This window comes from Saccopteryx bilineata, chromosome 4, assembly GCF_036850765.1.
Source record: "Saccopteryx bilineata isolate mSacBil1 chromosome 4, mSacBil1_pri_phased_curated, whole genome shotgun sequence".
Classification (NCBI taxonomy): domain Eukaryota; kingdom Metazoa; phylum Chordata; class Mammalia; order Chiroptera; family Emballonuridae; genus Saccopteryx; species Saccopteryx bilineata.
This window is the reverse complement of record NC_089493.1, coordinates 213501489-213515670: the sequence shown is the minus strand read 5'-3', so window position 1 is coordinate 213515670 and position 14182 is coordinate 213501489. Positions and strand designations below refer to the sequence as shown.

At 40.6% G+C, this 14182-nt stretch overlaps 1 non-coding gene across 1 annotated transcript; it reads right to left on the bottom strand.

The window, feature by feature from the left end:
* Positions 1-13518: 13518 nt before the first annotated feature.
* Positions 13519-13738, bottom strand: LOC136336838 (small nucleolar RNA U3). Its single transcript, XR_010731617.1, has one exon. It is a non-coding gene; the product is annotated as a small nucleolar RNA U3 (small nucleolar RNA).
* Between the last annotated feature and the right edge of the window lie 444 nt (positions 13739-14182).

Genomic DNA, 14182 nt, shown 5'->3' with positions numbered 1-14182 from the left:
GTGGTCCTCTGCTAGTCCTTGATGATTTCATCTGCTATCTCTTTCTGTGCCCTTGACTCACAACAAGATTAAAATAGAGTTATTAATTAGTACTAATCTTTTAGAAGTTTGTACCAATATTATTATTACTATTGTATAACTGTACTTTGAATAACTTACCACCTGACTTGTAGCTTATAGATATGAATTAACTGTTATCTAGAAATATGTAACCATAGTGAAACTAAAACAATGATAGATTCAAAATACCATGTGATTGTAACTTAGTGTGTGTGCATAAAAAGTAATGTTAGACCAGCCATTGGAGAGATGCCTGGCAGTAAATGCTAACTAGAGAATAAAGAGAAAGAAAAGAATTCGGCTCTCTCACTCGATTTTCGCCGACGCTGTCTCCTCCTGTGGGACCCCTGGATCCCCCCCTCGGGGCTGGACCCCGGCAGCTTCTGACATAACTTCTTCAGACTCCTTGTCTACTGCCTATTCCTGTGTAAGTCTTCCTACATATTACTAAAAAATATAGTCTATTAAAAATACAAATCTAATCATGTCATAATGTATTAGAATACCTCACTAGCTTTCTTTAATGCCAATTGTAAAATTTAAATTCATACAATTGTATACGAGACTCCTCCATTCCTTTTTTATATCACCCTCACAGGTACCCTATAGGTCATTCTGCCTGAAGTATTCATTATTTAGAAATTATGAGGCTTAGAAATTTCTCCCTGCTGACCTCTTCCACCTTATCCTATACCTCCCCCAGCACGCTAACCCTTACTGTCCTGACTACGCAACTGAAATGCAAGTTCTGAGAAATCTGCCTTATCCACCACAATGAATTTTGTTTATTTTCTTCGTGTCTCAACAACACAAGCCAACACCTCTTTCTAAACAACTAGACTTTATTTTTAATGTTAGTTTTTCAGGAATGGCTTTATCTTTGGGTTGTATCTTATTTACTGTTAGATCCCTAGCAAAGTGTTAAATAACATGATAAACAAGCTATAAAAGTTTGTTAAAAGGATGAATGTCTCAGGTTTGAGTGTTACTAATTCTAGGGGCATTAGTATTTTGAAAGAGATCAAAGACTTACATGAAAGGAAATGAGTCTTAAATTGTGGGATTTTAGGCTCAGGCCAGCTGACGACTGAGGCATGTGTGTGTGATGTGCGGTGCTGGGTGTGTGTTAAGGGCTAGAATAGCAATGTGGGGAGGAGGGATGTGGACAGTAGAAATGTCTCAAAATGTTTGAATAATATCAGGCAGTTGGCTATCTTTCAAGTAACAATATGACTAATATAACTAATATGACTATTAGTCATAGTGACTTAAACACATCAGGGCTTATTTTTCTCCTGTATGAAGAAGTCTAGGTAGGTGATTGCTGCCTCAGTGGCTTAAAAATGTCAGGACATGACAAGATAACCTGGACATGTTTTCTTTGAATATATGTACCCTGATTTATTGATGTCACCCCATTAAAATAAAAATTTATTTATAAAAAAAATTGTCAGGACAGAGGTCTCTGTGATTCTTTCAGTCTTTTTCTTAAGGCCCCCAAATGGCTGCCAGAATTTTAGTCACCAGGACCACGTTCCAGGTGGGAACCGGAGAAAATGTGGAAAGGCAGAAAGGATAGTGCCAAGGAAAATTGTAGGTGAAGACTTACTATGTCACTTTGGGGAACTATGTGGAACTGTGGCAGGTAGTTAGACAGATATAAACAGAGCAGGGATGATGGACCAGATGCAGAGGTCACCAGGGTGGAAAACCTCAGGTGCCTAGCAATGGGCGAAACTGGAAAAACAAGAACTTTGCCCCCAGGGTAACCTTTCCTCCCCTAGCTTATCGCTGGTCAAGCAGTTTAGACCCCCTGTCCTTCAATATCACTGGTCATGGGGTTTAGACCCTCCCCTGACCTGTCCTTCCCTGGCTTCTTGCTAGTCATGCAGGTTAGATTCCTTGAGGGGAAATGAACAAGGGGGTCAGATAATAGCCCTTAAGCACTAAGCTTCCAAGACAATGAGGTATTGACCTGCATCAAATATATCTAGGTCTCAGTTGTGTTTCAGCCTCAAGCCCAGAAAAGTACAAAACCAGACAAGAGACACCATGGCTGATATCAGGACTAATGACCCCCTGCATTGACACGGACCAATCAGTAGAGACCATTACCTCAAAGGGACATGCTTGGAAAGCTGAAGAATAGTCTATTGGGATCCCTGCTGGGATAAATACCCTTAAGATGGATGGCTCTCTCTATGGAGCTGCATGCCCAAGACTTTTCCCAACACCCTTTCCCTCAGTGTATTTTCCTTGCCCTTTTCTTTTTCCTTAGCTCCAAGGGCCCATCTTTTGCCTCTGCTACTTGTTTCCTGAGCCCATTTCTTCTATAGCTCACTTCTTCTACTTTTGTGACTTTATAAATAAATTTTCTATTATACATTGAGTCTCAAATCTGAATTCTTCCTGAGCCAGAACTTAAGTACTGAGGTTATTGAGCCAAGGTTCAGTCTGACTCCACCAGTCTAACACCTGGTGCCATTTTGCCACCAACAGAACCACTGCCAAATCTAGGTAACTATGATACTTGATTTAATCAAGTTGGCATAATTAAGGATTATGAACTTATTCAACCTTTTGAAAGATAAGTAAATATGAGCATATAAATTGTGTTGTAAAGCAAGTGGCTGCTGTGTCCATGCAGGCTCCCACTGAATTTGGGCTGATGGTGTTAAACCTAATCCGGAGAGACTCGAAACATTGAAGACATGAACAAAATCCATCGATTACACACCAAAGCTTTATTGTCTAGCTTGGCCAAGCGGCAGCAACTCCGACAGAAATCTGAGGGAGAGCGCGCTGGCCCTTTGTTCTACTTAGTTTTTATAGTTTTGCTGGCGGGAAGTATAGAGGCAAAAATTACAATTAGGTGCCCTTTACCACTATTGGTTATAGTCATATGTCCTTTAACATGATAAGACCATGTTCAATTTGCAAGCCATACATCATTTTGGAGAAAACAAAATTTACAAGGTCAACACAATGATAGAAAGATGTCTCTTTACATATTAAGAGATATTCCTATATTTTCTAATGTTTATCTGCCATCTCTTTGTCCAGAGTCACACACATGAACTATATGCATTCATATGGGAGAGGTAGTTTACGTGGGGACAAATGCCTGCAAATGGCTCATTACTATAAGAAAAGGTTTATTTTGGCTTTTCTCTTCCTGTACCTGGCTAGCCATTCACCCCTTTCCCCACAGGTGTGGCGGAATGTCAGGGAATCCATGTTTTCCTTCCCTTTGCATTTACAACACAATGCCAAGGGCCATCCTGGTTTTATGCCAATCACACAGTACAGAGATTATTCACAAAATTTCTCTGCACATCTTAACCCAAATTAATAAAATGTTCTTTAAGTCTCTTAAAATATTAATATCGATTCTATAGCTTTTGGTACTTTACAACACCTGTGGGTGAGGTGGTGCACTGGCTCCTCAGGGCTCCTCAATGGTAAAGGAGCTGTGGAGCCAGAATATAGTGGGCTGTTCCATTTATTGGAGTCTTGCAATGGCAGATGAGCAAGCAGGCAAGGAAAGCCACTTTCCTATCTCTCGGGACTCACAAGCCAAACAGGCCAGGAGGTGGAGAAAACCCATTCTCTGGCAAACAATGGCCCCTCCAAAACAGGCAGGAAATCCACAATTTTTAATCTGCTGCCCTAAAGGCAAGCACCCACAGCCTTACTTAGACTGTACACACACACGGCGCTGCCCCGTGCTCATGTACCAATCAGTCAAAATACAAATGAGCAAGCCTAATGCACTTGCTACACACTTGTTCACTCAACGTCCCATTCCTTTAGGGTTGCTCGCTTCACAATCTACACCACAGGTATCTTTCTTGATGATTCCTGTGCAAGGAGTGAGGTATATTGCATAAACAAACAGACTATAGCAGCAGCACAAGTTATACAATTACAATAATTGCAAAGGTGCCCTTCACAATATCTCCCTGAGCACTCTGCCCAAAGAGGCTCTTCTCTAGCCCCCTACACTATGGTAAGTGGGAAGGCCAGTATAGTCCAGGGCTTTGTCCATGGAAACTGTAAAGTGTCCTTGGTGCATCTCTGCAACTGGATGAGAGGAGTTTCCTGGTGCAAGAGGGCTTCCACTGGAGCTGGCTGGCTCCTGCCCATCAAGATCTCTCATACTGTCGAAAAGCGGCATATCCATCCAACAACGGAGCCAGTGCTCCCTTCTGGTTTCAGTCCAAGAGGTCACTACACTGCTCAATGATTAGTCCAGGATAGATAGCTGGGCTCAGCTGTCTGTGCAAATCACCAAGGTAAAGGTCCATTACAGGCAACTAGCCATACAGCTCTTCATTAATGGACCTTAGTGACTTTCCATAAACACTTTGTTACCACAAGCCCCATCCAAACCCCTCAGCAAGCTCACAGGGCCTTGCAGGGTTAAACACATTCAAGGTCTATGCCTCCTTGACAGTTCTTATAGCTTCTGTGAAAAAGCACCTATTATCTTCTAATGGCAACACCAGCTACACATTAGAAGGTGATCAATGGATTTCCAGTTTCACACAAGGTCTCAGGCCTTCCTCCTCATCCTTGTTGCCATGGCAGATCTAAAGATGCTGCCTTAAGGAGGAGTGCAGTAATGGTGGCCAATTCTTCCATCTCTGTTCTGGAGAGCATGATGCCATCCACTCTTGTGTCCCACAACTGCAGAACCAGAGGCTGCTAGAGCCTTGGTAGGTTTCTGTCTGAATTGTGCCCCCAACTCCATTAGCTTTGTCTGGGTTTTTACTTCCTAGGTGACCACTGGCCAGGTTCCGAGTCTGCAAATGGCAGCTTTAGTCCAAGCCTCCTCATCCTCAGAAGAGGAGTTGGAAATGCCTGCTCCTGCTGACTCAAAGCTACTACACCTGCACGGATGCTGCTTTGGTGACAGTTTCAGCTCCTGTGTCTACCAGCTCTCAGCCTGAAGCTGAGACTCAAGCTGTTGAACACACAGTTGTTTCTCCAACAGCTGTTGCGGCCAGCATTCCACTCCCAGGGCAAATCGCAACTTGAAAACCCGTAATTCCTTCTTCAGAGATGTTTCTAGTTCAGGTGCTGTTCGTTCTTAGCCTGCATCTCACACTGACTGCAGCTCTGGAAAGTGGTCAGCCTCTTTTGCCAGTGCCTGCTCCAATTCACGCTGTTGCTGGTTCTCAGCCAGTAGCCTGACCTGCAGTTCTTGGAATTTCAGCTCTTTCTGGAGCTTTAGACTTCAGGCAACTTCTTGCACAAAGCTCTTGGTTTCCTTTCGCAGGGCTGTAGAAAACACCCAGCCAACAGTCCCCCAAAGGAGAATCATAGGGAACCATATGCTGGAGAGCAGTGACCACTTCTCTACCTCACCCTCAAGGGTGGCAGAGTCTTCATACGTATCTGATCCAAATCCTGCCAGCTGTACAAGAAGTATGGCCAGATGCCACCATGCAAGTTTCCATTGAATTCGTGACCATATTTTCACTGGATTCGGGCAGATGGTAAAGAAACTGTGGAGTCAGAAAATGGTGGTTCATTATGTTTATTAGAGTCTTGCTATGGTGGACGAGCAAGCTTCCCTCTCTCCGACTCACAAGGCAAACAGGCATGGGATGGAGGGGAACCCCTTTCCTCACAAACAATAGCAAACAATGGCCCCTCCCAAACAGGCAGGAAATTCCCCCTGAGGGCAAGCACCTGCAGCCTTACACAGACTATACACACATGGTGCTGTCCTGTGCTCATGTACCAATCAGACAAAATACAAGTTAGCAAGCCTAACACACTTTTTACAACACAGATGAATACTTACGTTTGGCATATTGAGCTATCTAATCGTGCATAATTATATTCTTTTCACTTGATCCCATAAACAAAACCCTCAACTGCCAGTATTATTTACCCAAATTTATTAAGTACTGAGTCTGTGCCAGATACTGTACTTTTCTCCAGAGATACATAAGAGATTATTAGAGAACAAGACAACTTTGTTCTTGCTTTCTAGAAGCTGATTACTTAGTGAAAAAAAGAAAGAAATCAATAGCTAGTTCTTATATTAGGTGGTACATTCTATGAGCAAGGCAAGCCTTCAGAGTTTTGGACAGATAGTATCGGGATCCATCCCCTCTAGATAGGAAAGGACAAAAACCAAGAACCATAAAAGAACTTACAGCTCAACTATTTTTTTTAAAGAAATGGAGGAATTGAGGAAGCATGACAGAAGTTATAAACAGATTAAAAGCCAGGTGTTCAAATATAGGAAGTTTGGGTTTATAAAATACTATAGGATCACTAAGTCCTAGATATATTTTTAAGGATTACATTTGTATACTTGTACAGATCACTAAATTGTAACATATTATTCTTTCAATATAATTTCCTGTTCAAAACTATTAACTCCTAGAATAGAGAACCACAAAGCTATACCAAGATGTGGATGGTGGTGACAACACTGACTCACTCACCAGCTGAGTGGGTGTTATCTGGACATTATAAGGAATATGGAGAAGTCTAATGAGTTCAGGGTAAAATATGTGCGTGAGACATATGGGGAACATCTGAATGAAAAGGGAGAGTAGGTAGTGTGTAAATAATTTTGAAGCTTAAAAGCAAGGTCTGGAATAAAAATATAGACATGAATTCATTCATTCCACAAATATTTATTGATTGTATAAGACTAGATATTAGAAATACAATGATGAATAAGCAAAAATTCCTTATCCTCAACACATTGAATTATAATCATGGAGGCAAAGAAGAAAAGGTTTTAAAATGCCTATAGGTGGTATTTAAAACTAGGGAATGATATTCTGAACTGCAGAGAAAGTATGTCAAGTGAGAAGAGATGACTCATGAAACCTGAAGCACACTAACTTTTAAAGGACAATGGTGATAGGAAAAGAAAGACTCAAAACAGAAGTTGAAAAGAAGCATTTGAAGAGGTAAAAGAAAATCAGAGAAAGATATGACAGAAATCAAGAGAGATGGGAGTTTGATAATGGGAGTCAAGGGTTCTAAAAGGCTAAAGTAAGAACCAGGAATTAAGAATTAAGGGATTAAGAGGTTTTTGGAGATCTTGACAGGAACAGATCCAATGAATTGAAAGGAGGCAGAAACATTTCAGTTTGAGAAGTAAAAGAAAAATGAAGAAGAGATAATAAAAGTCACCTACTCCTTTCATGAAGCTGGGTATGGTAGGAAAGAGAAATAGAGGAATGTAAACTTTAAAAAGTCCTTTTAATAAACATTGGATTAACAAAGAGCCAATAGACAAGATGTATCTAAATGTAGGAAAAGATGTAGATAATTTATGAAACAACTTTCTTCAAAGAATTCAGAGAAAGTGGGATCTAGAGAGTGTAGGGGTGGGAGGAATTAGTCTTTAGTCAGGAATCTCCCACTGAAAGCAGACCGTTGGTCAAATAAGTTTGTAAATATGATATATATGTTTGGTCACTTATAGTCTGCACTGAGTGTGGGGGACAGGCTGTAAGCAGGCAGGGTCCTTATAGCCTAAGTCTTAGTTTTAAGACTAAGCTTTTCCTCACACCCTTGATTATGCATGATGTGGGAGTGGTGCACTCTCATGAGGAATCCCATTATGCCTCAGATAAGTGACTTTATATCAGAGACTTCCTTGTTTGTATATTGGATTAAAGCAGTGGTCCCCAACCCCCGGGCCGCGGATGGATACCGGTCCGTGGGCCATTTGGTACCGATTCTGCAGAGAAAGAATAAATAACTTACATTATTTCCATTTTATTTATATTTAAGTCTGAACAATGTTTTATTTTTGAAAAATGACCAGATTCCCTCTGTTACATTCGTCTAAGACTCACTCTTCATGCTTGTCTTGGTCATGTGATACATTTATCTGTCCCACCCTAAAGGCTGGTCTGTGAAAATATTTTCTGACATTAAACCGGTCCATGGCCCAAAAAAGGTTGGGAAACACTGGATTAAATGTTTTGATTTCTACACTATAAAATGGGCCAGACCGGGAGCTCTCTCTCTCTCAGTTCCTGAGATTAGCATTAGAGAGAAGAACAGAGAAAGGCCATGTGGAGGAGAGGAGAAGCAGCCAAGTTGGCAGAGTGCTGAGTGAGAAGCCATTTTGTGCAGAGTTTGTGCAGAGAGAAGGAGATGGAGAACAGAGGTGAATAAGGCTGGTGAGGTAGAAATCTTTGATTCTAGGAAACTTGGATAAGTCAGTGGCTTTGGGAGCCCTGAATGGAAAGGGAAGTGTTTTCCCACTGTGTGTATTTCTCGCCCACTGGGTGTGAGCTAGGATTAAAGCTAATGGCCCACCAGCTCTTGGCTCCATTGTTTCATTACCATCTGTCCGTCTGTCTGAATCAAATGAGAACCTGCATGGTCCAGGTGGCTGTGATGGTGGCCATGGCTACTGGTCTTACACAGACAAAACACGGAGTTCCAGGATTTAAGTACAAGTGTGTCCAAAGATCTTAAAGAGTAGCTACCCAATGGCCTATATTTCTCTGTGAAAGGGCACTCTTTGAGGACTTGAACTCAAGATCTTGAAGATATTAGTGAAGGTTTAAAATGCTGTCATGGGGAGTCAAGGAAGAAGTTGCTTGGAAGCCCATCAGAGGATTGCCAGATGGTCTTGGGCATTTATCTGAAATGAACAGATCATGATATTTTTCTTAGTACCTGTTGGTCAAATAAGTTTGTAAATAATGGTATATACAATATATGCTTGCTCACTTATAGTTTGCATTGGGTGTGGGGGACAGGCTGTAAGCAGGCCTGGTCATTATAGCCTAAGGCTTAGTTTTAAGACTAAGCTTTTCCCTACACCCTTGACTGATTGCATGATGTGGGTTGGTGCACTCTCATGAGGAATCGTATTATGCCTCAGATAAGTGACTTTGTATCAGAGACTTCCTTGTTTATATATTGGATTAAAGGTTTTGATTTCTAAACTATAAAGTGGGGCAGACTGGAACCTTGCTCTCTGGGTTCCTGAGATTAGCATTAGAAGAGTGATTATGTTCTAGGAGAAGCCCATGCAGTAGGAAAGCAGAGAAAGGCCACATGGCAGAAGTCAGGAGAAGCAGCCAAGATGGCAGAATGCTGAAGGAGAAGCCAGTTTGTGCAGAGTTTGTGCAGAGAGAAGGAGATGAGGAACAGAGGTGAATAAGTCTGGTGAGCTAGAAACCTCAGATTCTAGGAAACTCGGATAAGTCAGTAGCTTTGTGAGCCCTGAATGAGTGGGTTTTGGAACCCAGTGTGTGTTTTTACTTGCCCACTGGGTGCAAGCTAGGATTAAAGGTAATGGCCCACCAGTTCTTGGCTCTGTTGTTTCATTACTGTCTGTGTAAATCCAATGTGAACCTGCATGGGCCAGACAGCTGTGATTATGGCCGTGGCTACTGGGTTTTCAGTACCATTTCCCATATTGTGTAAATTTTCCCCCAGAGTATCTAAGAATTTAGGTACAGGAGCTGAAGAAGGCCATAGTTAAAAAAATTATTCTAGGACTGAAGGCAGGTTGGTTCAGAAGATAGGGTGGTAAGGGATTCTAGGACATTAATAAAAATCATTTAAGTCAGAACCTCCTAGATGTTTCCTCCGTGAAGACTTGCAGGGTACTCTGTAGCTGCAGAACACTGATGTATAGAGATAGAGCATGTGGTCCTTTAAAGGCTGAACTTTGCTGAAACACTCAGGGTTCTCAGGCTTGCTATCTCCAGAGGCGAAGGTAGCCCTAAACATTTAAAATATTAAAATAGAATGCTAAGTTGAATTAAAATATTGAAAATGATATCTTTTTATTATGTTATGCAAATGGTTATGAAGCACTAGATTGGGTGATTTATGAGATCTATGCAGGATAAGGAAGACAGTGATGCCTCCAGGAAACTTTGCCTTAGAGAAAAGAGCTGTTTGCCTAAGGTAGAAATGTAGGAGTAAGGGGAAGGACAGAGCTTCCTGGAAAGGATGCTCTGGCCCTAGAGGAGAACATAAATAAACAATTCAAAGATTTGGGTGTGGCTGCTCAAGTGTTATTATCTGGACTGGAGTAGAGGGGTGAAGCAACGATTGAGATTTGGGTGAGATTTTGCCCAAAGAAGTTTAAGATCACCTGGAATAATGACAGTTAGTTGTCACCACCTCTCTTTCCTTTCCCCCCACATTCTTTCTTTTCCTCCTTCCATTCTGGTGAGAGCTTATTAGGGATTTTAAGGATGCACATAGATGGAAATTAAGCAATTATTATATATTAAGACAATTCTAAGATTCAGAGCTCATCTTTTTCTTTTTCATTGAGCAAACAGTTCTAAGACCTAGAACAAATTTGAAGGCCATGTATCAGAAACAATGGATCAACTAAATGCCCTTCATGAACTCTAATTTCTTTCTTTCAGTTTAGATTCCAGCTGTTTTAACTTTTCTTATTAAGTTTTTAAAAATTTAATTCCTGCCTGACCACATTGTGGTGTAGTGGGTAGGCTGTTGACCTGGGACACAAAGGACCCAGGTCTGAAACCCTGAGGTTGCCGGCTTGAGCATGGGCTCATTTGGCTTGAATGTGGGATCATAGACATGACCCTGTAGTCGCTGGCTTGAGCCCAAGGTCTCAGGCTAGGCTGGAGCCCCCCAGTCAAGGCACATATGAGAAAACAATCAATGAACACTTAAGATGCCATAACTAAAGTTGATGTTTCTCCTCTCTCTACCTTCTTTACTGTCTGTCCTTGTCTCTCCCTCCCTCTCTTTCTCTCTCATGTGCACAAGCTAAAAAAAAATTAAATTCTTTTTCCCCCACCTCATAAACTACAATGGCATTAATCTTAATTTAAAAATATGCTTTTCTTTGTTGTAGTTGATATTGTTTAATGTCCACAATTTTTCTTTATGATTTTCTTGTGCAAAGTAAGTCACATTATCTAACTGGAATCTGTTCATTATAAACCATCTTGAAATGATAAATTTCTTAAGATAATCCCAAGTCCCTAGTGTGCTCAATAAATGCTTTTAATGTAAGTGAGACAGTTTGTGATTCTGTGATTGGTCATAGATACAGTTTCCTCTCAAGTAGCTCTATCTACTTTTTACTTCAGAGATATAAATTTTTTTATTTAGAAATTAAATTTAATGAGGTGGCATTGGTTAATAAGAGTACATAGGCTTCCAGTGAACATCTCTATAGCATTTGAACTGTTGATTACATTGTATACCCATCACCCAAAGTCAAATCATTTTACATCACCATATATTGGCCCCTTTTTACTCCCTTCCTTTCCCCCCTCCCCCTGGTAACTGCTTTATAACTTTTATCTATGTTCATGAGCAGAGACATAAATTTAAGAGGTGTTAGTTTCTTTCTTTTACATTAACTTCCAAGGAAGCCTCAGTACTGTTCTCATATCATTAAGCTAGGAGAGAATTCTTTCTTTTACTGTTCTTTATTTTATTTTCTTATTTTCTTTTTCTGTTTTCTCTCTTTTGCTGAAAATTTTGGTAATTTCATTAAAGACCCTTTAGGAGAAACTGTGGTCTTTACTTAGATAGCAATAGGCTTGGTGCTAGACTATAGCCAGTTTTAGAATTTAAAAGCTATTACCTAAAAATATTGCAAAAAAATTCAGCATTTTATGAAAGGCTATATTCTGTAGTTCCAGCAGGAGCAATTGGTATAATGTGTTAGTAAACTGCTAGTAAAATAGAATTATATAATTTTTCTGTGTATATGCAAATATGTATAGTCTTACTGTTTGCTGTTCCAACAAATTGCAGTCATTCAAAATGAAATGTAATAGGTTCTTTAAAGGATTTGTGGGAATAATTTTCAAATCTGTATTTGTGAAGAATGAATTGTTCAAATCTAAATATGGGAGAGATAACGTGGCATTCTGTTTATAGATATTTGGATTGAACTTTCACAATGGGAAGGAAATAAAATTAATTTATTCAGATTGTGCTCATATTTATATTTAAGATAAGGGGGGAAGTGGTTTTTGCTATTAGATCTAATGTTAACATGCAACGTGCAAGAGGAGAAATAGTTTCAGAATGCTCTGTGAAAATGGCAAAAGTGAAATGAAAAATCGAAATGTGTGATGAAAATAAACTATCTGTCTATGGCAGGACTTTCAAAGGGAACTTACTCTAAAATCTCTTCAGATGTTCAATCTGTAGTATGAACATTTAATATTTTTTGCTCAGCTTTGAAATTATACCCATTTAAATCTGTCATGTGCCATTTCAGAAAAGTCTGTACATTTGAGGAGGTGTCTGAGTCATTTTTTAAATTAATGCTAAAGGCAAGAGATAAAGTCTTTGACTTTATCCCCCGGGACAAAATCAGAGGACTGGATTTGTAGTTTTGGAGAGACGGAGATATGAATAAGAAGCAACCAGTCACTGTCTCTGTTCTATGGATTGTTCGGAAGAGCTAACTTAGCTTGTGCTATTGTTCTAGAGAACTTAAAATGTCTGCTATGTATGTTTTTTTTTAATGACTTAATTCAGATTCTTATATATTAAGACTATGAAAGATTGTCCATCTCATTCAGAAGTAAAGTTTCAGAAATCTTCTTATTAATCTTGTGATATGCTTGGAATTTTCACAAGGCATGAAGAAGGGTGGAACAAGAATGTCTAAGAAGGAAGAAAGGTGAGAATTAAAGCAGCATATTTCCTATCAAGTAAATTAAATTGGCACCTATGTGGGAACTATTCCTTGTTATTTTTTTAAAGTGGCCTAGAATTGTCTATGTTTTATAACATAGTATCTCCTGGTTCTACATTATCTTAGAAATATTATAGTTAGTGTAGAAAATTAAATATACATGAATGCCTTTAAATTAATAGTAGAGAGATATTTAAAAATTACTGTTTTGACAGGTGAATATTTTTCCTAACTAAAGTAAATGAAATTTATAAGCCTATCAGCTATTAAGCTAGATGTCTATGTGATTTTCTTCTGAACTAATGGCACCTGACTAAGGGTGCTGTTTGGGACTGTTTTTTGTGTTTTTTTTTGTTTTTTTTTACAGGAACAGAGAGAGAGAGAGTCAGAGAAAGGGATAGATAGGGACAGACAGACAGAAACGGAGAGATGAGAAACATCAATCACTAGTTTTTTGTTGCGCATTGTGATACCTTAGTTGTTCATTGATTGCTTTCTCATATGTGCCTTGACCGCGGGCCTTCAGCAGACTGAGTAACCCCTTGCTCGAGCCAGTGACTTTTGGTTTAAGCTGGTGAGCTTTTTTTTTGCTCAAACCAGATGAGCACCCGCTCAAGCTGGCAACCTAGAGGTCTTGAACCTGAGTCCTCAGCATCCCAGTCAGACGCTAATCTACTGCACCACTGCCTGGTCAGGCTGGAACCAGTTTTAATAAGCCACCTCTTACCTCATTTTTTTCTAGGTTTTGCTCACTCTATTCAGGACCCCTCACTAGCTCTCTCCACTCTTTTTTTTTTTCTACCACTGAGACTGCACCCAATTCTTCTTACTCTCCTAAAGGAAGAGAAGAATGATCATCAGAGGCAAAAGGCAGTTGCACAAGCAACACCAAGAGCCGGCTTCATGCTCAGGAGAGAACACTGCAACTCCTCCTTGTGGTTTCGGGTACTCACAATCAGAGAAACTTCTCCAGTAACGAACTATAGAAACAATCCCTGAATGTATAAAGTTCAGGATCTTTCCACTCTTTTTTTTTTTTTTTTTTTTTTGCATTTTTCTGAAGCTGGAAACAGGGAGAGACAGTCAGACAGACTCCCGCATGCGCCCGACTGGGATCCACCCGGCACGCCCACCAGGGGCGACGCTCTGTCCACCAGGGGTCGATGCTCTGCCCATCCTGGGCGTCGCCATGTTGCGACCAGAGCCACTCTAGCGCCTAAGGCAGAAGCCACAGAGCCATCCCCAGCGCCCGGGCCGTCCTTGCTCCAATGGAGCCTTGGCTGTGGGAGGGGAAGAGAGAGACAGAGAGGAAGGCGCAGCGGAGGGGTGGAGAAGCAAATGGGCGCTTCTCCTGTGTGCCCTGGCTGGGAATCGAACCCGGGTCCTCCGCACGCTAGGCCGACGCTCCACCGCTGAGCCAACCGGCCAGGGCTGATCTTTCCACTCTTAAAGTAAAATAGTTTT